Source organism: Panthera pardus, unplaced genomic scaffold, assembly GCF_024362965.1.
Source record: "Panthera pardus isolate Hobbes unplaced genomic scaffold, ASM2436296v1 HiC_scaffold_25, whole genome shotgun sequence".
Lineage (NCBI taxonomy): Eukaryota > Metazoa > Chordata > Mammalia > Carnivora > Felidae > Panthera > Panthera pardus.
Window position 1 is genome coordinate 35948755 of NW_026526821.1, and position 24891 is coordinate 35973645.

Genomic DNA, 24891 nt, shown 5'->3' on the forward strand with positions numbered 1-24891 from the left:
GAGATATAAAGCAATTTATGCTCAAGGAAAAGTCCACAGTTTTGGAGAATAGACCAGAGTATCAGAGAGGAAGCAAAAAACATCATAATCTTGGACAGAGAAGATGGCAGCACCCACAGTGGAAAACAGAGGGTCAACTCTATCCTTTGGCAATAGCATCCTAGAAAAGTAGGAAATGTATGAAAGCATTCCACATCTATAAAAAGCAATAAGCAGGCCTTACTCTGGGTAAATAGTCTCCATCATGTGAGGATGTACAGCAATTTTCTCCAGCAGAATCACCAAGCCCTAGACCAATCTCAGGAGCCAAGAGTGAGAAGATCTCAGCCTCACAATGCAGGAAGGGGTATAAATTATGTGATTTGTGGATTTCTGTGTATTATAGGGCCCCAGTAGACTTTGGGTTATTCTCACCTGCCTACTGCAACACAGAAAACATGGGATCGCTTTTCCTTTTTTTTTTTTTTTCTTTTTAAAGTTTAATTCCATTCAGACACACTGTAGTTAAACGTTGTAAAAAGTCCGGTCATCCAGTACATTTCCAGGATGGCAGAATAAGCCAAGAAGGAAGCAATCACCATCCATCTTCACCCATAGAATGAGGTCCCCTGACCCTCAATTCTGAAAATTGGTAGACTCCTAAGTTAAACTTATCAGAGCCTTTCTGTTTCAGGGTCTTCAAAACTCTTCTCAGCAGCTGCTAAACCTCAGCTCAGTTTTACCCAAATCTCAAAGGTCAATCCTTACCTTTGAAGGTAGAATTTACCTAGTTTTCATGGTTATCAGTTTTTCCTCAGTGCTCTGGCTCTGAGCTGTCCATAATCCTGTTTAAATAATTGGATCATTTCTTTCCAGAGACAGCCCGCTACCAGATGGCTCAGCACCAACTAGGTATGCGCTACTATAAGTTCCTCTCTCTGTCCTGTCCTACTGGATCTCTTACTTTGTCCCATGCTACTCTGTTTACCTGAAACCCTCCTGTAGATCCTTGCATGAGTCACTCCTGCACACTCTTCAGATCTGGCTTAAATCTCAACTCCTGGGGCGCCTGGGTGGCTCAGTCGGTTGGGCGTCCAACTTCGGCTCAGGTCACGATCTCACGGTCCGTGAGTTCGAGCCCCACGTTGGGCTTTGGGCTGATGGCTCAGAGCCTGGAGCCTGCTTCCGATTCTGTGTCTCCCTCTCTCTCTGCCCCTCCCCCGTTCATGCTGTGTCTCTCTCTGTCTCAAAAATAAATAAAACGTTAAAAAAAAATAAAAAAAAAAATCTCAACTCCTTAGAGTGCCATGCTGTGGTTAATTTATCTCAAACACAGCCTACCTCTGTCATTCTCTTTGACTTTACTCTGTGATTATAGAATTTATTTATTTGCACTCATTTATTTTCTGTCTCCCCTACTAGAATACAAAATTCACAAGAGAGTCACTTTGTCCTGTTTACAATAACCCTAGGGCCTATGGGAAATTAATATATATTTGTTGATTAAATGGATACTGTATTCTACCTGCCCATTGACTTTTTTTTCCCCAGCAACAGCATCTTAGTCTTTTCCTTTCAGCTTAGCCCCAAGTTAGCGAGTCCAGTCCAGTCTGTCCCAAGAAACAAAATTTCACATTGATAGAGAATGACAAGCATGCACTTTGAGCAAATATTTGTAATTTTCTATCTTGGGGAAATTTAACTAATAGATTAAGTCTTCCAGAAAACATTTGCTATTATTTCAGCCACCTCTGGGGCTCTCTGTACTTTATGTAGAAAGTATTATAGGACTGGGGGGAAAAGGAAGAACATCACTCAACTGTAAAGCTCAGAAAACTTCCTTTTGGTCTCCCTCTTGGCTTTACAGTAGAAATGAACAATGTATAGAACTTCCCCCCTCACTGTTGCTTTTCCAGAAAGATATGGCACTAAACTAAGTTCCATACATCAAAACTATGACTGTCTTGTTCATTTCCATAAACTAAAAGCCTAGAACAACCGTTGGCATGCGGTTTGTGCTCAATAAATTCACATTGAATGCCTGTGAATGAACCCAGGAGCCAGCATCATAAACGTTTACCAGTTAACTAGATAGTCCTAAGCCTAGGGAAGAAAGAGTTGGCCGTAGCATCTCCAAGTTAGTACTGCCAGAGTCACTAGTAAGAGAATAGATTTTGCAGACCCAAATGTTAGCACACTAAGGAGTAGAAAACTAAAGACCATCTGTGCTGGTTTTATAATTTTACCTAGTACTATTTCCTCAGCAGAGCTTAGCTCCTAATAATAAGTCAGTTCTATAATGGGGGATTTTATCCTTACACTATTTTGAAGGCATGTAAGGTACAATAAAAGGGGTTAGGCCTGGGCTGAGTGTCAGAAATTAAAAGGAAGACATAATTTGCATGTCTTTCCACTATGCAACCCTTTCTTAAATACCCTTACAAACATGCGAGAATGAGGATTCCCCAATCCACTTTTAAGTGGTTTCTTCTGAAGGGTTAGGTAGATGCATTCTCATATTGATTTCTCCCTGCCTTCTGATTTTAAGTACATGCTGGGTAAACACCTCAAGGACGGGTTGGTTGCAAAAAGCAGAGAATTGGGCATTGGTTCAGTCAGATGTTGGTGTCTTTTCCCTTTTACTCTGAATATGAAGACATGACAAAGTTTGCAATTAATGCTAGAGCTCACCTTAAATATAACATTGGGATTTTTTCCTGAAAATGATCAAACTCCAGGTAATAAGATTGTATTACAATCCCTCCAGAGTTCCTCAATATTGTTTTTGACTTTAGCTGTATTCTATAGCAAAAGCCCAAACTACTGGGGTGAGATATTGCAATATTTTCACAACTGTTGAAAAGAATCCCAACTATCAAAAATATGTCCATGTGCCCAGATGGAGACCACCGCATTTGCATGTGATGTCTAAGTCTCTTTTCTGCTACATGGTTGTATAAGAAACTACTTTTCTTGTTATATACCCTGATAATCTCACCTCATTTCCATCAAGAAAAGGACAGAATCAGAACAGCATGTCCAAAGATAATCCCTAAAATGTGATTTCAGGTGGAGAAATGTGAAGTGGTTTTTCAGAGACCTGGAAGGTACACATTGTTTAGGTTAACCCAAAGCCATCCCCAGGGGTAAGATCGTTTTAAGAGGGCTGTACATTCTTTGACACATCTCCCTCAAAGAGATAGAATCTGTGTTCTCAAACCCTTGCAACTGGATGGGCTTTGTTATTGCCTCAATAGAAAGAGTGCAATAGAAGTAACACTATATAACTCCAAGGCCAGGTGTGAAAAGGGGAATACAGGTTTCTCCTTGTTCTCTAGGAACACCCACTCTTGGTGTCTTCATCTGCCCTTTAAGAAACATAACAACCTGAAGGCTGCCCTGCTGGGGACACCATGTGGAGAGGCCACTGAGATGAAAAGAGAGAGAGAGAGTGTGTGAGAGACATGAACAATGGGCCCCAGATGTTCTAGTTCCTGCCATTTGATCTTCTCAGCCTAGGGAACACAGAACATATGAAGGAAGAAGCCTTCAAGACGACTCAGCCCTAGCTGCTGTTTGTAACCACCAAGGGCTGGAAACCAGAAACTCCCAGAGGAGCCTAGTTATCCCCAGAATCATATGAAATACTAATTATTATTGTTTTAAGCTGCAACAAATAATTGGAACAGTAGGTGCATGGCATGCAGTGTGGTGCAGAACTCAACCCAAATGATGCTCCTGCCTGCTGCTGTATACAAGTCTATGATAGCACAGAGACAAGGCAATGCCTCATGGGACAGCAGAGCTGGTAGCTGTCAGCCTGCTAAAATTTGAGGGAGACTCAGTGGAACCTCCCTCAGGGAACTGCTCAGGCCCCTGACTGCTCCTATGGTAATTGCTCCAATAGGACTTGCAATATGGCAAACTTGCAAAATGTTGGAGATTCCCACATCCAATGGGATCCAGACTAGGAACACTTGGGATTTTGAAAAGGGCCGACCAAGGAGATAGGGTGCAAAGCAAGCCTGGTGAGTACAATTTATTCCCTTTGTCCTCAGGGGCAGGGCTTCTTCCTTCTTCCCAACCTCACTGGTGGAACATGTGACCCAAGTAGCCAATCAGTGCAACACATTCCTCTGGCCCTTATAATTGGTATAGGCTCCATACATGCCAGGCCAATCAAAATGAAAGACAGGACATTCACAGAGAATGCTAGAGAAAAGATTCTCTCTCTTTTTCAGTGTATTAGAATTTAGAAGGATATTATTCTGGGAGCTGCTGGCAGCTGTCCTGTGATGAGGAGGGGCAGATGATCCTGGGAATGGAGCAGAAAGAGAGAAAGCAGAGGGAAGCAGAAAGAGAAAGAGGGGAGAAGAGACAGAAGCACACAAAGAAAACTGATCCTGATAATTTTGTTTGTACCTGTGTATCTGGCTATTCTTGAAGCTATTCTTCCTGAGCTATTTTGTAATGTGAGCACACAGATTTCTCTTATTTTTCTTGTTGATTTAAGCAACTAGAATCAAAGAACATCAATGAATATATATATGCTAAGATCCTTTTGAATTTTATGTTTGAAAATTATTTCTGGTGCCAAAAATGTATTTAGAAACAGCTGATCTTAATCTAGTTTATCTAGTACTTTTTGTTTTGCAAAAGGAAAGGAGTCAAGTCAAATTCGTACCCTGGTCACCTGACACAGCCCCATGGAATAATAATCATGATGACGATGGTGATACTAACATTCACTGAGCCTTAATCCTGGGCTTGACAATGTTCCAGGTGCTATGAATATATTAACTCATTTAACCATCTCAATAATATTATAGAATACCCCATTATTATCCCCTTATGCAAATGACAGAATTGAGGCACAGAGAAGATGAGGAACATTCCTGAGATCACACAGCTAGTATGTAGTGGAGCTTGGATTGAACCCAGCTTGTTCTCTTAGCTATACTGTCTACCACCTCTGACAAGGTGGAGTGCCTTTTGGTCAACCAAAAGTTCTGGGCCCTTCATCTTATGTGCCACGAAGTACCTGCCTTATCCATGTCTACTTGGTTCTGACATCTTTACCAGAGGTGAGAAGATGCAGAGATGAAAGAGAATTTTAACTTAAGCTGTGAACATGCTTCTGCTTCTGAAAATTCTCATGTTTAAAAATATGGCATGCTGCTTTATTCTTCATTAGGAAAAAAATATCAAATTATAGCTGACTCCAAGTCCTCATTTCACTTGGGCTAAGGAGGACTCAGTCTCAGTGAGTATATTCATTCTTCTCTCCCCACCCCTCAGCTCACAGAGAGGTTCAGGAAACTATGCAGAATAGAATTGGTGAGGGGAAGGATTCTCCCTGGTATTCGGTATTCAGTCACCCTCTATCCTCACTGTTCAGATTTGTGCAGTCAGTCCTTGGAAGGAAGGTGGTTCTGACAGTTGTCTGTCATTCTTGGATACAGGACACTTTGCTGAGACTGTTTTCCCAGAGCACACTGTCAAGCTTCCCATTGTGGGCCTCGCATCCATTTAATTCCATTTAATGCTAGCGCACAAGATCAGAAGCCTTTCTTTGTCTCCATTAATTTCCACCAATCCCTTCCCCTTGGTGAAGAACACAAACTGCCCCCACTCCATTCTTTGTAGCACTTTCCATATCGCATGGGCTTCCACCTAAATTAAAGCAGGCCTTTAAAAGAATTGTGGGGCGTTTAACCATTCAAGCATCATTTATTTTAATATCTCCTTAACTACCTTTTGAAAAATCTCTTAGAAATCCAGTCAATTTAGGGGTTAGTTACTGTGTATTTTAATTGACCATTCAATTCAAATAAATGTGGAGGAAATTATAACCCCTTCAATGGCTCAATGACAATTTAAGGAGAAGGAGACCTCGAATGAAACCATTAGGAACTTAGGAACCAGACTTGGATGTAGTTCGATGTGGTCAAAGAAAACAGCCTAGGATCTTTTAAATCTTATCTTATTATTCTTTTAAGAAAACCTTTAAAACCACAAAACTAGGAGAGATATTATCTCAAATTTTGAAACCATTTAATAAAGAATTAGAATGCAATTATTATTGTTGGCATCAAAAAATATTGATAACCAAAATTTTATCTTTTAAAAATAAAAGTGATGGTTCTCACCTAGCCTGTAGGCTTGAAGCTAGGAAAGAAAACATTTCAATATCCTGTCATCTGTGACATATGTTGATCAACCCACGGAACCAGACAAACTCCTGATCAGATGGACCATCTGCAAACTCCCAACAACACCCTTCTCTATCAGCTGCATTTTACTTATTCCGTTTTTGGAGCTGTGAACAGAAATAGTGATGCTCCAAACTTGCCCAAGATCTGAAAACAGGTTAAGGGTTGGAAGGCCACCTTGGCAGGAAGTCAATTGAATTACAAATAAGAATGAAGAGACAAGAGAGAAGGAACCTATTATGTGGCAGTGTGCAGGAGATTCTTCATAAGCCATCACATCTTCTCCTCCATGAGAGGAGAGGAGGTCTGCATATTACAGATGAGAATCACAAGGCTAAGTGATCTGGTGATGATTACACGATTTGTAGTATAGTTAGGACTAATGCACTTATTCATTGACTGACCATCTACCAGTAGCCAGGCACCTGACTATATGAGTGCTTCTCAAAATTTAGCATTCATGAGAATCACCTGGAAGGTTTGTGAGACCCAGATTCCTAGGTCCCACCTTCCAGAGGTTCTGACGTAGTAAGTCTGAGGTAAGGCCCAAGAGTTTGCATTTCTAACATGCTCTCAGCACCTTCTGCTGGGTGAGAACCCCATTTTGAGTGATGAATGACCTTCTCTGAGCCTACAGCCACCAACAGGCAATAATTAATTTAGCTCACATGCAACAGGTATATAGGGGAACAGGGGTCTATGGAAGCACATGGAAGGGCCTCTACCTAAAAATTTGGGAGTCAGGTTTCCTGAGAGAAATTTCAGGCTAAACTGACAACTTTAGATTGAAGAGGAATTCTTGTCATGGGAAGGCAACTGGGAGGTGGGGAAGAGGGGAAGAGGGAGGGTTCACTGAGGAGGAGACAGCATTTGCAAAAACTCAGTGATAAAAAGGTATATTCAAGAAGGAAGCAGTCATTGAATAAGACAGAATGGCAAGGAGAGAGAGAACATGCAAAAGATGTTGCAAACTATTTTAAGGAATTTGGGGTTTACGCTGGTGATAAAGAGAAGCCTTGAAGGGCTGTAAGCAGAACAGTGTCAAAATTAGATCTTTGTTTTACAAGAACATAACAGGCAATGTTCAAAACTATGGGTGAGGAAGATGTTGAAGCTATCTTACCTTTAAATTCAGGTGTACCAGTCTCTACATCTTAGAGGCCAGAGCCAGTGCCACAAGCCCCCTCTAGCCTTCTCCCAGAGAGAACCCTCTGTCTATAGAGAAGATGTCCCTCACTGTTCTATAGGAGGAGGTCCCTACACTAGTCCTGCCAACCCCTCACCATTCCCATTCCCATCACTACATGACTGTTCGACATTATCCTTGTGTTGGCATACTTAGTTCTGCGTGGGGCAAACCTTCTTCAAATCCTGTTAGGTTCAGTACTGGCTCTGCCATGCTGAAGCATCTTTCTGAATTTCTCTTGCCTTCAGCCCACTCTCCCCCAGGTTTCTTCCTTCTCTGACTCTAGATCACACATCTCCTATGTCCCCAGGGTGTTGATCCTGCATCATAAGGAGCTGTTATTTAGCTATCTTGTGAGCATATTTCTGCTTTCTGCAGAAATAGATAATTAAAATTACCTTTATGAGGTAAACTTCCAAATCACTTAGTTGTATAGGAGTTCACAATTGTATAGCAAATACTGATTGGATGGAAATAAAGTTTAATAAAGTTTAATAAAGAGAGGATATAACTCCACTAGTAAGCACTAATTGGTTGCTAAAGAAATGGTCATAATTTGTATTAAAATAATTACCATAATGACTACTATTTACTGGGTACTTACTATGTGCCAGATACTAAAATTTTCTAGATGCGTCATTCAATCCTCACAAAAACCCAAGGGAATAGAGGTATATTCTACTATTATCTCCATTTTATAGTTGAGGCAACAACTGGGGGGATAATTTGCCCATGGTCACACAGCTAGTATAGATGCCAGAGGCTATATTTATATCTAGCCAGGTCTGTATAACTCCTAAGACTTAATTACACTTCATAATGAAAATATCATATGTTCTAGAAAGCTGAATCAAGCAATATATAGAAAGGAATATACACCATGATCTACTGGGATTTATCCCAGTAATGCAAGGTTGGCTTAACACCCCAAATCAAACAATGTAATGTTCCAAATTAAAAGAACAAAGGACACAAACTACATGAGTATCTCAATAGACACAAAATACACATTGACAAAATTCAACACCCTTTCATGATAAAAATATTCAGTAAATTAGTAAAGAAGGGAACTTCCTTAATCTGACAAGGCCATCTATAAAAAGCCCACAGTTAACATCATACCAACATAAGATTGAAAATTTTTCCCACAAGATCAGGAACAAGATGGTCTACTCTCACCACCTCTATTCAACATTTTACTGGAGATTCTAGCCAAAGCAATTAGGCATTAATTAATTAATTACAAATGGCATTCAGACAGGAAAGAAAGAATTTAGACTACCTCTATTCACAGATGACAAGATCATATATGTAGAAAATCCTGAAGAATCCACAAAAACACTATTAGAACTAATAAAAAAATAAAGAAGTTCATGACGTTGCTAGATAGATCAATACATGTAAATCAATTGTATTTCTATACACTGGCAATTAACAATCCAAAAATGAAATTAAGCATAATATGCCATTTATAATAACATCAAAGAGAATAAAACATATAGGGGAAAATCTAAGCAAATAAAAGCATAAGACTTGAACACTGAGAATAACAAAGTTTTGCTGGAAGAATTGAAAGTACTAAACTAAATAGAAAGACATCTCATGTTTATGTACTGGAGGGCTTAATACTGTTTAGATAGCAATACCCAAATTGATCTATAGACTAAAAACCAGTCCTATTCAAAATCCCAGCTGCATTTTTGCAGAAATAGACTGATGAGCTTATTCTAAAATTCACATGGAAATTCAAGGAATAAAGAAGAGTCAAAACAATCCTAAAAAAGGAGGAGTAAAGCTGGGGAGCTTACACTTTCTCATTTTAAAACTTGCTGCAAAGCTGCATTAATTGTCGTGAATACGGGCATAAGGACAGAGATATAGATCAATAGAATCCAATTTAGAGTCCAGAAATAAATTCTTACATTTATGGTCAATTGATTTTTGGCAAGAGTGCCAACACAATTCAATGGAGGAAGAATAATGTTTTTAACAAATGATGCTGGGACAACTGGATATCCACATGCAACAGAAAATTGTTGGATGTGTGCTTCGTATCAAATGCAAAAATTAACTAAAAATAGACCCAATATCTAAATGGAAGAGCTAAAATTATACAAATCTTGGTAGAGAACCTAACCATAAATATTTGTGATGTTGCATTAGGCAATGACTTCTTAGATATGACACCCAAAGCACAAATGACAAAAGAAAAAGTAAATAAATTGGACTTCATCAAAATTTTTAAAAATTGTGTTTCAAAGAAAACCACAAAGAAAGTGAGAAGACAACCCATAGAAGGGAGGAAATACTTGCAAATCACATATCTGATAAGGAACTAGACTGTATAAAGAACAGTTACAAGTTAACAACAAAAAGATAAACAAATTAACTTAAAAATGGGCAAAGGATCTGAAGGGACATTCTCCAAAGAAGATGTACAGAAGGCCCATAGCACAGGAAAAGATGCTTGACATCATTAGTCATTACCTAAATGCAAATCAAAACTACAACAAGATAGCTCTTCACACCCACTAAGATGACTAAAATAAAAAAGACAGACAATAAATGTTGATGAGGGTAGAGAAATTGGAACCCTCACACATTGCTGATGGGATTGTAAAGCAGTGCAGCCACATCTGAAAAACAGTCTGGCAGATCCCTAAAAGCTAAACATAGAGTTACAATATGATTCAGCAGTTTCATGCATAGGTATGCATCCAAGAGAACTGAAAACATATTCATATGAAAACTTGTACCTGAATGCTAATAGCACCATTACTTATAAGTAATCACCAAAAGGGGAAGTCCATCAACTGATTAACAGATAAACAAAATGTTGTGTACCCATACAATGGAATGTTATTTGGCCATAAAAAAGAATAACACACTAGGGCGCCTGGGTGGCTCAGTCGGTTAAGCGGCCGACTTCGGCTCAGGTCATGATCTCACGGTCCGTGAGTTCGAGCCCCGCGTCGGGCTCTGTGCTGACAGCTCAGAGCCTGGAGCCTGCTTCAGATTCTGTGTCTCCCTCTCTCTGACCCTCCCCCGTTCATGCTGTGTCTCTCTCTGTCTCAAAAATAAATAAATGTTAAAAAAATTAAAAAAAAAAAAAGAATAACACACTGACACATTCTATAACATGGAGGAAACTTGAAAACATGATGCTCAGTGAAAGAAGCCCATTACAAAAGATCACATATTGTGTGATTTCATTTATTGGACTATCCAAAATGGACGACTCCATAAAGTCAGAAGGTGAATTAGTTGTTGCCAGACACTGAAGGGAGGGGGAAATACCTAATGGATAGGAGGGGAGTGACTGCTAAAGGGGATGGAGTTTCTTTTGGGATAATGAAAATATGCTGGAATTAGACAGTGGTGATGGTCACACAACTCTGTGACTACACTACAAACTATTGAAATGTATACTTTAAATTACTGAATGTTATGGTATGTGAATAATATCTTAATAAGACTGTTTCAAAAGCTATACATGGTAAATAATACCTATTATATAAGACATTATAATCATTACGGTGTGTATTACTATCATCTCATCTATATTATATATTATTAGTTATATGTTATATAAACTCATATGTAATTATAGCTTATACAATTATAATAAATAAGTGGGCATATTATAATTGTTCATGAGCTCTGTACCTCTCCTGGTCTGGTTTTGAAGACACCTAAGTTCTTTTGAGCCCCACAAAACATAAATATGCCACCCCAACTTTCTCCACAGGTCTGAGAGTGAAAAACAACTTTGAGATCAGTACATCCCTGTGTCAGATTGTTTTTTGTTTTGTTTTGTTTTGTTTTGTTTTTTTGCTTGTTTTGTTTGGTGCAATAAATCATGTGTTTAAGAGTTCTGAGGTCAGCCTGCTGGTCCTCTAATCCCGGCTTCACCACTTTAATGGCTGTGGTTTAGATTAAGTTAGATCCCTCTCTTTGCCCCGTCTGTCAAATGGGAGAAATAATTCAATTCATACATGAGGTCACTAGGAGGCCTAAATGACTTCCTAAAAATTCAGGGTTCAGTCATTAGAACAGGGATTTATGCTCAATAAATGATAGTAATAGCATTTTTATAGCTATTCTGTTCTGCACATTCTCAAAAACAAATTAAATTTTAAACTACTTTGCTGTACAATTGGAGCAGAGTCAGCTTCATCCCTAATTGGGGGAAATACAAAGAATGTAAAGGGCGAAGGCTCAATATTCACAACCTGGGGACAGTGCCTAAAAAGCCAAATTTGGGGCATCCCTTTTTGCCGCTTTGCAAATGGTCTTTATTTGTTTTGCCTATCTAGCCTCAAGATTAATTTCTGAGTTTAGGGGAGGACCTTGAAGTTTGCCCATAAATTTTCTGTGTTTAAAGGGAAGGTTTTTATCGCTGAATGTTCGGCAGTGCGCATGAGTCCAGGACGGTGACTCAGGCCATCTTCTCAGAGTTGACTGGCCATAAATCAGCTTTTGTAGAAAATTAATCTCCCCTGACTCCTTTGGAAAGTTAGCAATTATTAGTTGCTGGTATGAGAGAGAGTCTTCAAAAGAGGAATGGTGAGACAATGTCACCTTGCGTTTCTTCTAAACTCACTGGTATTAGAAAAAAGTTGTTCCCTCAAATAAGCTTTGGATGGGAGTGGTCCCCACAGGCAGATACAGCAAAAAGTTGTTGGTGCCTGAAACTGACTACATATGTGAACCAGGTCCCAAGAAATACCCTGGTATGTTAAAGGGAAAGATAAGATTTCATGAAGCTGTTTGACCCAATATTGTTTTTTAGCCTGCTAATACCTAGGATGTCTTGAAAATATTTAGCCAGCCACTTTGAGAGTTTGACTACCAGCACCTAACAGCTGAAAATGGAGAGTATTTGGGTCTTTTGGCCAGTGTAAACAGAGTCACAGAAATAGGGGATTCAAGAAATGGACATTGAAATGTCACCCACTTCGTCTTCTCCCCTAAGGCAGGGTTACACTGAAAGCATCACAGATAGGTTTGCCTCCTTACTATACATCTCTATCAGTGAGTTCCTAAAGTGCAGTTCCCAGACCAGCAGCATCAGCATCACCTGGGAACATGTTACAAATGCATATTCTTAGGCCTGTCCCCAGATTTACTAGATCAGAAATTCTGGGGCTGGGACTCAGATATTTGTATTTCCAGCCCTCCAGGTGATTCTGATGCACACTCAAGTCTGCAAATTACTGCTATATTATTACCAGTAACAGAGCTACTTTAAAGAAGAGAGTGGAGGCGTACCTGGGTGGCTCAGTCGGTTGAGCGTGACTTCGGCTCAGGTCATAATCTCGCAGTTTGTGGGTTTGAGCCCACGTGGGGCTCGCTGCTATCAGCGCAGAACCATTTCAGATCCTCTGTCCCCCTCTCTCTCCTCCTCCCCTTCTGTGTTCTCTCTCTCTCTCGAAAATAAATAAACCTTTAAAAAAAAAAAACAAAGAATAGAGTGGCATTGTTTGGCACTATAAGACACAGGGAGTGGCCCATCATGGTCTCTCTAAGCGAGGATTTCTTTTTTGTCACAAGAAGACTGGAAGTCGGCAACCCTGGGCTGATGCTGCAAAACCCATGCTGTTATCAACATCCTAGGTTTCTTCTACCTTCACATTCTGTCAGCCTTGGTAAGTGGTTTTTGTCCTCAGGCACAACACTTCAAGGCCACAGGATGTCCTCTGATCCATGTTGGGAAAGATGAGGTGAGAAGGATGATGAGGAAAAGGAGCTAATAGGTACAAGCAAGCTGGGTCTCTGACTACTTCTGAAAGGTTTCCTGGAAGCTGTAGCTAGTGACCTCCACTCACATTTCACTGGCCATGACTGGCAGCTGCAAAGGAAGGTGGAGTGGTGAGCATTTTTAGCTGGGTACTTTGCTGCTCTGAAAAAGAATCAGGGTTCAGTTAGTGAGGCAGAAGTGGAGAAAGGACTTGGGTAGGCAATTAGCAAAGTGCCAAGTGGGCTTAATAAAGAACGGCTTAATGATTCAGGTCAATATAGATACTAATTGTAGACATTGAATCATCAGGGCTGAAAGAGACAATAAAAAAGCACAAAAAGTTTGAAACAAGTGGTCAAAAACTTTAGAATAAAGATCCAGTTCTGGAAAAATGATTATAATATGCTTGATTTTATTGTGAAAACTTCTTCTCTTAAGATCAGAAAATGCAACATTGGTGACTGTAGTTGAGATTTCCTTGATTATTTCTTCATCACTGGATGATTTTCATTCCTGGAGAAATCTCAGAAGTTGAATGGTTAGCATCAACGGTAACATTTGCCTATGATGCTGGACCACTGTAATTGAGCAAGATGGCTTATGTTGCCTTTTCTTGACTGACTTCATTTCACTTATTTGTGGAATCTGTTTCATATCATAGTGTTACTTCTTGGTCACAATTTTTTACTTTGCAAGCAAGCCAAACAAAATATCTTTATCACAGATAAGTATTCTTAAATCCATTTGCTCTGAAGTATACAACTTTCATAAGTGATTTTTCCCCCTGGCAGCTGAGGTTTAAATCTAATTGAGAAAATATCTTATTCACAGGTACAAAAGCACCCCCTCCTAGCCAGCTCTTTTTCTAGTCCCAGATGAAGTCACTTAATGCTCATCACTGCCTATCATGCATCCCAATGAATTTGTACTCCTCTATCCACCCCCAGCCCCTAGGACCTAGCCAGGAGAAAGTTAAAACCTCCAATGAGCACTGATGGGATGGGAGGTTGCTAAATCTAGAAACCTATACTCAAAATATGGTGTTCCCACCAGCAGCAGCAGCACCATCACCTGGGAGCCTGTTAGAGATGCAGAGTCTCAGGCTCATCCCAGATCTGTTGAATCTGACACTCTAGTAACATGTGTTTTAACAAGCCCTCCAGGTGATTCTGCTGCAAACTAAGGTCTGAGAATTGCTATCCCTAGACCAATGGTCTTCAACCTTAATTACACAATGAAATCACCTGGTGGGTTTAAAATGACTTAAACATTATTATGTCTCCCACCTTCAGAAATTCTGATTTTATTGGTCTAGGGAGCAGCTGGACAGTAGGATTATTAAAGGGTCCCCAAGTAGGTTTCTTGTGCAGCCATTTTAGAAGCATGAGAGAATTCCACCAAGCAGAAGACCTACATATTTGAGAGTGTATTTCCAATAAGACTCAGAGCCAGTACTGGACGGTGGACCAGTACTATGTCCCTTTGAGAGGGATATACCCAGTGATCTTTCTTATTAGGTTCTATCTTGATCATTCTTTTAGGGTCCACCTTTCTCTTCTCCTTCGTGGCTGGTGCCATATGTGCACCAGGGCTCATTCTGATTGCAAGATCCCTTCTATCCACTTCTCACTAGGCATGTGGCCCATGGGGGTAATGAACAGAGGATTCATTCATAATAAACAGGCCAAAGCCCTGTATAAATAGAAGAAGAGTATTTGTCCTGAACAACTGTCTCCATTGTACACCTTTTCTTAAATCTCTGGTCAAGAACTCCTAGCTAACATCTCTTTCTTTCTTTGAGGAACATAAGTAATGTTCTATACTATCTTCCTGCCAAATTGTGTCCAGTCTCTTCTTGGGAAACTCTCTATTCCTAGAACAGACCTTTTCATGTTCATATATGTCTCTAATTGTGCAAGTTCTCCCCTTATTTAAGTACAAATCTGCTTTTATGGAGGGCCCAATGATGGATCCTAGATCTGCCTATAGAATAGGTTTCTTTACATGACATTACAACTCATCAAACATTTAGACAGTTGTCAAACCTTGTGATATTGTGATTTATAATAAGAAATATATACTTGGTCTTTGTCCTTGTTGCTGGCACAGAGCTCCTGAAACCCTTGGAATTTCCTAAGTGATGGGAGCAATAAAAGTGTCTTTATGTTAATAGATGACTCTTGGACTGCACCTAAGGATGGGGGCTGCTTGCCAGGAGAATCAATGAGGTGATTAGAGGGTTGGAACTTTCAGTCCCATCCCCCTAACCTCTGGGGAGGGAGGAAGGGCTGGAGGTTGAATCAATTGCTAATGGCCAATGATTCAATCAATCATGTCTATGTAATGAAGCCTACATTAAAAACAAACAAACAAACAAACAAACAAAAAACCAAAAGGACAGGGTTGGGAGAGATTCTGAGTTTGTGAAAACGTGGAGATTTGGGGTAGAGTGGCATACTCAGAGAGGACATGGAAGTTACTTGTCCTTTCCCCATATCTTGCCCTGTGCCTATCTTCCATCTGGCTGCTTCTGAGTTATATCCTTTTATAATAAACTCATAACCTAGTAAAATGTTTCTGTAAATTTTGTGAACCATGCTAGTAAATTACTCAAACACAAGTAGGGAGTCATTAGAACCTGCAAAGTATAGCTACTTGGCCCAAAGTACAGGTAATAACCTGGACTTGTGATTGGCTGGCTCGTGAAGTAGAGGGCAGTCTCATAGGACTGAGCCCAAAACCTGTGGTATCTGACACTATCTCAAGTAGATAGTTTCGAAATTGAATTGAATGTTGAACACCAAGTTGGTGTCCAAGAATTGTTTCATAGTGTGGGAACCTGAGCCCCTTTCCCCATATTGGGATTGGTATCAGAACGTGTAAGCCACCTCTAATTTTTGTCTATTTCTTCTTTGGGTTCAGAATTTAATTTTTAAATAGTATCGCTCTGTAATAGATATAGTTGGGGTCTACTCTGGACCCTCTTTCCCAGGCTAAATGCCCATTCCCACCTACTCTGAGAGCTCACAGCTATATTCTCTAGAAAACTGCCTGAAGTTGATGGACACCACAACAGTGGAGATGTGTGCCACCCCTCACCTAGGCCAGCCATAGCCAGTGGCTGACATGAGGACAAGAAAGCCCAGTTTCCCTGTCTCAAGGGTAGGACAATTCTGATCTCCAGGGCTGACCATATCCATGCCTAGTCCCCTCCCCTTTTCCTGAGAATCTTCCCCCAACAAATCACTTGACAAGAATCCCCATTTCAGGCTTTTCTAGGGAACTTGAACTAAAACAGCTTCCAATGAGTGCAAATATTTAAGACTGCTCCTTTTATGTGATCACCCACATTGCCACACATTTGTTTGACCAGTCAGGATTAAAACAGCCTGCTGAGCCCCAAAGGAATTAAGCATAAAAGAGAGCTCAAGGACAGGTTTGACTGTTTTTATGGGGCCAGGGTCAAGGGTGTAGCCTGGGAAGCCTGGGTAGCAGCTGCTACCCAATAGATGCTTTGCAATAGGAAAAAGACTATTCTCGATGCTACTGTCTTGATGCCCCAGCCACATGTAGCGGATTGATTACAAAAAAAAAAAAAAAATGGCCCTTATTTTCTTCCCATCTCTGTATGCACTCTCATTGCAATGTGATTTTGCAGTTCCTCCAATTTAGAGGTAGAGCATGTTTGCCACTTGAACCTTGGCTGGACTTGTTTGGACCAATAGAGTCAAGGAAAACAAATAGTTTTGCCAGTTCCAGGCCTGACATCCAGAGCCCTTGAGCACCTCTCCTTTCTCTTTTGGACCCCCAGCCACCACCATACGGCAATGCCCAGGCTAGCCTCCTGGAGGATGGAAGACACATGACCCAGCCATGTCATTTCCCCAGACAGCAGCCAGCTGACCACCAAACATGGGGGCGAGGTTATCCTAGAGCACTCATCCTCCAACTGACCACTGACTCACAAGCAACCCCAGCTGAGATCAGCAGAGCCTGGCCCTGAACCGAAAGACAACCCAGTTGACTCATAACCTTGAGACCTAATTATGGTTGTAGTTTGAAGACACTGAGTTTTGGGGTGACCTATTAGGCAGCACTGTGATAACAGTTAATTGATACCCCACAGCTTTCAGACCCTTCTTGGAGAAACCCAAACATGGGACACATGCATTAAACTACAAACTGTAAACAGCTCTGCATGTCTGATCCTGGTCTTGAGGAGACAGGTTTGCAACTGACAGCCACAGAGAGAGCAGGGGTTCTGGTGGTCAGAGCACAGCACTTGAGGCAGGAGCAGGTTTTGAGCTCAGAGGGGAACCTGTGAGCAGCAAACTACACAGCCTGAGGCCTCTTGTGCAGTCACAAGTGATGAGAAAGCAAGTTTTATTTTTGTTTCAAGGTCTAGCAAAAGTACCTGCAAAGCCAGCAGGGAGCAAATCAGGGAAGTTGACTGATTTGGCCAACAGGGGCTTCCATTTTATGAAAGATGTGGGACGGAAGAAGAGAAGGAAAACAGAACCCAGAAATGTGAAAATCGGGGGTAAAATTAGAAACAGGTTTTCTCTTTTTGTAGCTCTAAAATGTCTATATTAGAATGTAGCAAGCATATAGTAATTTGTACAAATCTGAGGAATCCATAGCAGTGAATTGGTAGTACAAGCACCCAGGCCAGTATGAAGGATCTTTCCAGCACCCAGAAGGCTCCCTTATGCCCATTCCCAGTCAACTCCATACAGAAGTAACCCTATTCTTAGTTTTACTTGTTTTTGGACTTCATATAAATGGAATCATATGGCATATGCTCTTATGTCTGACTTTTGCTGCTCAGCATTTCATTTGTAAGATTCATATATGAGGGTACATGATACAGTATTTTGTTCTTTTTTTGTCAATGTAGTATTCCATTGTATAAATATACCATGATTTATTTATTCTACTGCTATTAGACATTTGGGCTCTTTCCAGCTTTGACTTTATGAATAGTGCTGCTATCAAAGTCTTGTACATGCCTTTTGGTGCACACACATTCTCTTTCTTTTGAGAAAACAGTGGCTTTCAATCAACCTCTCTTTTGTCCATTACCTGGCCCAGGTAATGTCTCAGCATCCTTGGTCACCTGTTGGCCACAGGCTTATGTAAGAAACTGCATTTGAATCCAGATTCAATCTTCTTTCTGGGAGGAGGGAAAGAGAAGGAAAAGGGAAAGGAAGGGAAGAGACAGCTTCAGTGACAACAGAAATGTTAATCAGTCCCTCTTTACATTTTCTCTCTGGTAGCCATCTGAGATGCCTAAAATAATGACATTCATTTGAATTAAAGATGTGAAGACTTCTTTTAAGATGCAAATTTGCTTTTTAGAAGGGCAAATACATAAAATAATTAAATTGTTACAGTTTCCTGGTGCTTTGTAATGCTTAAATTGTCCTCTTATTTGCTAGCCCCTCCTACTCAGAGTGATCTCCAGACCAGCAGCATCCACTGATGTGGGAGTTTGTTAGAAATGCAGTCTCCCTACCCCAGAACTATGGAATCAAGATCTGTATTTTAACAACATCCCCATGTAATTCTCATGCACATTAAAGTTTATGAAGCCCTCTAGTATCCCTCTTGATACTCACAAGACCCCATAAAACAGATATGGGAGAAGAAATTGTTCTCATTTTACAGATGGGGAAATCAAGACACAGAAAGATGTACTTGATGTACCAAGGGCACCCTGCTCTTTCCGTGCTGGAGTAAGCTCTCTAGATGAAAACTGCTAGTTTTCCGTTATTTCACACTGGTACTCACTGACATGCCTAGCGTGTCATCAGGTCAACCAGCCTGTTTCTCCCTGGAAAGCACTGTCCCGACAGGCTGCATTATAGTCTGGGTCACTCTCTTTGGACGTTAGCCTGAAGAGTCATCAGAAGGACACAGATGCGGTGACATGGTGGGGGTGGGGGATGGAGGAAAGGAAAGGGAATGAGGAAACACATGAAACAGCAGAGAGGCATGGAAAGCATTTGAAGCAGCATCAGAGACACACTACAAGTTCCTGCCATCGCTGTCTTATTCCTTCCTTGCCGGCAAGCAAGAGGTCTCTGCTGTGACGCAGTCTGCAAGAGGCTGTTGGCAGCCAGCCCAGAGCTGGACTGTGCCCTTACTGCAGTGCTCTCAGCTATGCAGGGAAACTGGAGGCTGCCCGGTGCACCTTTGCTGGGCCCCTGCAGAGGACTGACACCACCTGAGCCAGAGGGGACACAGCTCTGCAGCAAACAAAGCCAGCCAGTCTGCAGAGCTCGCTGGAAGGCTGGGTGCAGTAACTTGAGACAGGTGCAGCCCATGGCATTCTTGTATACATCTGTAGGTTCTGAGGACCCTAGGGTTTCACCATCCATTCTGCCCCACCTAAAAGCAGCTCCAAGCTGCAGACTTGCTTCATCTGGCCTAGAGACATCTGGGTATTCCCCCTTGACCCTGAGCCCTGTGACTGTCTGACAGCCAGGATGATTCTGGCTCAGTAAGGCTCAGAGTTCAGATCAGTGTCACATACTGAGACTCTATAGCCTTCCCTCAAATCCAGCTGGAGGGAGCTGGAAAATATCCAGGGCTCTGTCTATTTGGATGCTGACATAGGAATACTCCAAGGAAAACTACAGCCTCCTCCCTCACCACCTCTACAGATGCCAGTTGTCAAAGGTACAGTTAACAGTGGCCTTCCAAAGCCAATGTCTGATTTTTCCTAACTCCAAAGGATGGCTCTAATGGCAGAGGTTCTAGAACAGACAAAGGGAGGAGTTACCATAGGTTAGAGAGAGCTACTTAGGACAGGTGAAGAAGCTTGTAGGGAGTTGGAGTAGGGGCCCAAACTTCTCCTTAAGTCTAAAGAGTAGAACCATTGCCTTAACCTGGGTTCTTCCTACTGCCCAATTTCCATAACTTTCATCCTTCAACCCTCAGTGGCTTTCTTTCTCCCATGTTGGGAGATGGTTGCCCCTTTCTATGAACAGCTGTGGCCTGTTTATTCAGTCACGGTCCAGTTGTGTGGCAAGGACACTGATCCAACCTCCTAGCAGATAAAGCTATGCAAGAATGAGGATCAGTTTCCAGGCCATGGTCAAAAACTAGTCTGTGTGTTGTATGTGTTGGTAGGTGGTCAGAAGTAGAGAAAGAAGGAGACAGAGGTCACTGAAAAGAATCAGTCAGAAATCACTGTTTGAGGATGAACAGTTTCTTAGGCACCATAGGGCTTCTTTCCCACTAAGCTCTACTGAGTAAATGCTCTTTCCCTGTCATGACTATGGGCCTCTACACAGTTCCCCAGACGGTACAGATCAAACCTTCTCATGACAATGGAGATGCTTTTAAAAATCTCCATGACAGGGGCGCCTGGGTGGCTCAGTCAGTTGAGCATCCGACTTCGGCTCAGGTCATGATCTCACGGTCCTTGAGTTCGAGCCCCATGTTGGGCTCTGTGCTGACAGCTCAGAGTCTGGAGCCTGCTTCAGATTCTGTGTCTCCCTCTCTCTTTGACCCTCCCCCGTTCATGCTCTGTCTCTCTCTGTCTCAAAAATAAATAAACATTAAAAAAAATTTTTTAATCTCCATGACAGAAATTGGTCTATCGATGTGTGAGATGCCCCATGACTAGGGTGTGAATCAGTTAATTCCAGACACCCTGTTTCCTGAATTTGCATCCATATTTTTCTACCTGTTTGATTCAAGCAGCCAAAACTTAAAATCTAAGCCAGACCTTAGATTCTGTCTTCTCTTTTTTGTTAGTCTCTCACTGTCCCCATAGAGGACATCCATTCATTCAATTAATAATTATTAAGCACTTGTGCATGAGTCATTGTGCTAATGAGAAATAGAGTTTCTACCATATAGGAGTTACTTTATTCTGCAGATATGTATCAGCACTGCGTGCTCACATAGCAATGTGCGAGGTGCTAGAGAGGGTAAGAAGGAAGAGAATACAAGCCCTCGTGAAGATTCAGACACATCTGGAGACTTGTGCAAGATCACAGACAGCCCATTTCTCTTGTCAAAGAAGCGGATCCTTGCTACAGAAGTGTGGATTCACTGGAAACTTGTGTGAGATGCAGAGTCTCAGGCTACCCCCCATGTCCCACACCCCAGACTTGCTGAATAGGTACCTGTTTTTTAACTGAGTCCCTCAAGCACTTTTACTTTTTACTTTTTCCAAGTAAAATTTGAGACCACTGATGTGGACTCCCTGATGTGGAAGCTGTAGGAGTTTAGGGGTGAGAGAGATTATCGTGTACTTCAGTGATCCAAAACATACCCATGCATGAGTTTGGCTCTCAAGAATGACTGGACTTTAGCTGGGTACAGAGGGCTCAGGGAATAGTAATTTCCCACTTCTGCCAAGTTAAAAAAAAATCTTCAAGCTCCAGAAGGCAGTAAAATCTTGCGGACACATTTTCCACAATAGCAAAAGCTTTGAGTCAGGTAGGATGACTCGGCAAATTTTTGTGGTTGCCAGTGTCAGGATCCCCAAATGGCAACTTGCCCAGTTTGAACCACTTGAAGGTCAGATGGCCTTGTATCCTGGAATGGATCTGCCCCCACAAGATTCCTGGCCTTGCCCAACCTGCCTGCTAGTCAAATAGATGACCAATGAGAAACTGGCTCATTATTTTCCAGCAGTTACTCAGCCAGTTGGCAGCTCCCAGCAAATTGAGTCCTGGAGTGGCATCATCTGAACATCAGTGGGGTGGCTGCTTTATCAAGCCAGTTCAGGAGAGCAGATAAATCACTGTGAAGTTGCAGTTAGAGGCCGTCTGTACTGTGACTATTGCTTAATATGGGTGCCTCAATTTTCTTGCACTCACCCTTCCTACGTCCAATTTAAGAATTAAGATTTTTGTTCTAAATATAAAAACTGAAACAAATAAACAGATCAAAACATGACTGCTGTTAGTGTTATCTCCTCTTTCTACTTACTGTCCCAATGTCTATGTTTGTCCATTAATTTTATCAGAAAAAAAATGATACAGAACTTCACAATGCCATTGAATGTGTTGCTTAAAATTCAGGCCCGCACTCCATAGTGATAAAACCTGTCCATCCTTTCAGAAGTCATACCAAGGAGAATCTCCTTGAAAGTAGGTAAGTTCTAAAGACAACCTGGCCCAAGTCATCTACCATCAGGCAGATTTCTCCTTGAGATTATTTTCTAGCAGCAGGGATGGGTTTGTGCTGAGTGGTGAGTTGTCCATACCCTCTAAGCTTTGCAGCCATGGCTTGTTTTATGAGGCAGCCGGCAGGGTAAGGAGATGAGCAGATGCTGAGTAGCAGGACCCAGCTGGCTGGCTCACAGGAAATGGAACCTAAGATCTTTGACTCATCAGCTCTATTCTGATCCCTTTGATCTGATGCTTAATTAATAACATGGCAATATCATCTGTCCTAAACCCACCACTGCTCATGGCCACCCTCTTCTCTCTTCTCTGCTCTAATCTCCAGGACACCAGAAGCACTGGTCAGTCAACTACTTCTCTTAACCATTATCATGGATGTGATTTCAAATTGGTGCAGGCTGGGTTTATGCCTGAGCAAGATGGCAGGTAGGGGCAGGCACACACCACTAAGAGTAGACATATTCCTCTTTATCTGGGGGCTGTGTTTTTATGGAAGAGCTTTCGAGTGGGGAGATTTGAGCCTCAAATGCTAATCTTATCATTTGCCTCCATCTTTTCAGAGACTGAGCCTATTTTACTGTGTTTTTGAGATGATCAAATGAAAGTGTGAGAAATCCGGAAGCCATACAGGTAAATAAAGGTTGAAGGCACTGATCGAGCTCAGAGGAAATCCATTTTCGAACTTTGGAGATGTTGTCCTGTGAAACAGAGAGCCAGTAAGTTTTTGTGATTCCCTGGATAGGGTGTAAGTTCAGTGGAAGGAGGCACTTCCTCACAAGGAAAAGCTACCCAACAATGGAGGCAAGACCTTTCTTCTTGAGTCAGGAGCTCATCATGACAGGTACTTAAGCTGAAGTTCCTTGATTCTTTGAGGAAACACCTGCATTATAAGGGAAAGGTTGGAATAGAACTTTACCATTCTTTCAACTCAGATTCTAAGATGTATGCAGAGCTAACCTTCACAGAGTAGTTGCTATGGTGTCATTTTATATGTATTATCCCATTTAACTTGCATGGACTCCCATAAAGTGGGTACAATTGTTATATTTTGTTTTATATTCCTCCTCCCTCTTCTTGGGATACTCTTGCCTCAGATACTGTGTGGCTCCCTCCCTTCACATCATTCTGATATTGTCTGTGTTTTATCTCCTCCAAGAGCCTTCCATCTCTGCTCTTTGTAACATTGCCATCCCTTCCCTCAACTCTCCATCCCTTCCTCTGTTTTATTTGATTTTATGGCATTTAGCACTATGTGAAGTTATGTTACAAACAAATCTATTATCTTCTGTCTCCTCTATGAGAACAGAAGGACTTGGTTGGTTTTGTGTATGCTCCATCCCCAGCACATGGAATCAAGGTTGTGGTACATGGCAGAACATATGTGAAACGAATAAATGAGTCTGTTCTACAGATCACGAAATTGAGGCATTGAAGAGGTGAAGTAAAATCTCCAACATCACACAGTGAGTAAATAGAATAGCCAATGATTGCTCAAGGGTTTGAATAATGTGGTTCCAGAGTCCCCACATGTACCTGCTATACTCCATCTGATTCTTTGAAGAAACCATGTTTTCTTGAAGAAAGGCTTAGACCTTAAAAATTCAATGGCTGGCTCTGGCCAGTTACCTCTTGTTTTATTACTTTTTTTTTTTTTTTTTTTTTTATTTTTTAATATATGAAATTTACTGTCAAATTGGTTTCCATACAACACCCAGTGCTCATCCCAAAAGGTTCCCTCCTCAATACCCATCACCCACCCTGCCCTCCCTCCCACCCCCCATCAACCCTCAGTTTGTTCTCAGTTTTTAACAGTCTCTTATGCTTTGGCTCTCTCCCACTCTAACCTCTTTTTTTTTTTTTTTTCCCTTCCCCTCCCCCATGGGTTTCTGTTATATTTCTCAGGATCCACATAAGAGTGAAACCATATGGTATCTGTCTTTCTCTGTATGGCTTATTTCACTTAGCATCACACTCTCCAGTTCCATCCATGTTGCTACAAAAGGCCATATTTCATTTTTTCTCATTGCCACGTAGTATTCCATTGTGTATATAAACCACAATTTCTTTATCCATTCATCAGTTGATGGACATTTAGGCTCTTTCCATAATTTGGCTATTGTTGAGAGTGCCGCTATAAACATTGGGGTACAGGTGCCCCTATGCATCAGTACTCCTGTATCCCTTGGATAAATTCCTAGCAGTGCTATTGCTGGGTCATAGGGTAGGTCTATTTTTAATTTTCTGAGGAACCTCCACACTGCTTTCCAGAGCGGCTGCACCAATTTGCATTCCCACCAACAGTGCAAGAGGGTTCCTGTTTCTCCACATCCTCTCCAGCATCTGTAGTCTCCTGATTTCTTCATTTTGGCCACTCTGACTGGCGTGAGGTGGTATCTGAGTGTGGTTTTGATTTGTATTTCCCTGATAAGGAGCGACGTTGAACATCTTTTCATGTGCCTGTTGGCCATCCGGATGTCTTCTTTAGAGAAGTGTCTATTCATGTTTTCTGCCCATTTCTTCACTGGGTTATTTGTTTTTCGGGTGTGGAGTTTGATGAACTCTTTATAGATTTTGGATACTAGCCCTTTGTCCGATGTGTCATTTGCAAATATCTTTTCCCATTCCGTT

At 41.4% G+C, this 24891-nt stretch overlaps 1 long non-coding RNA gene across 2 annotated transcripts in view; it reads right to left on the reverse strand.

Annotated features, from left to right (window-relative positions):
* Nucleotides 1-24891, reverse strand: part of LOC109274713 (uncharacterized) — a 171292-nt gene that overhangs the window by 65992 nt on the left and 80409 nt on the right. The window contains exon 3 of one of the 2 annotated variants that reach the window (XR_002083792.2): nt 18200-18290. The exons of the other annotated variant lie outside the window; for it this stretch is intronic. This is a non-coding gene — a long non-coding RNA (uncharacterized LOC109274713). The remainder of the gene's footprint in view (nt 1-18199; nt 18291-24891) is intronic. 2 annotated transcript variants of the gene reach the window in all.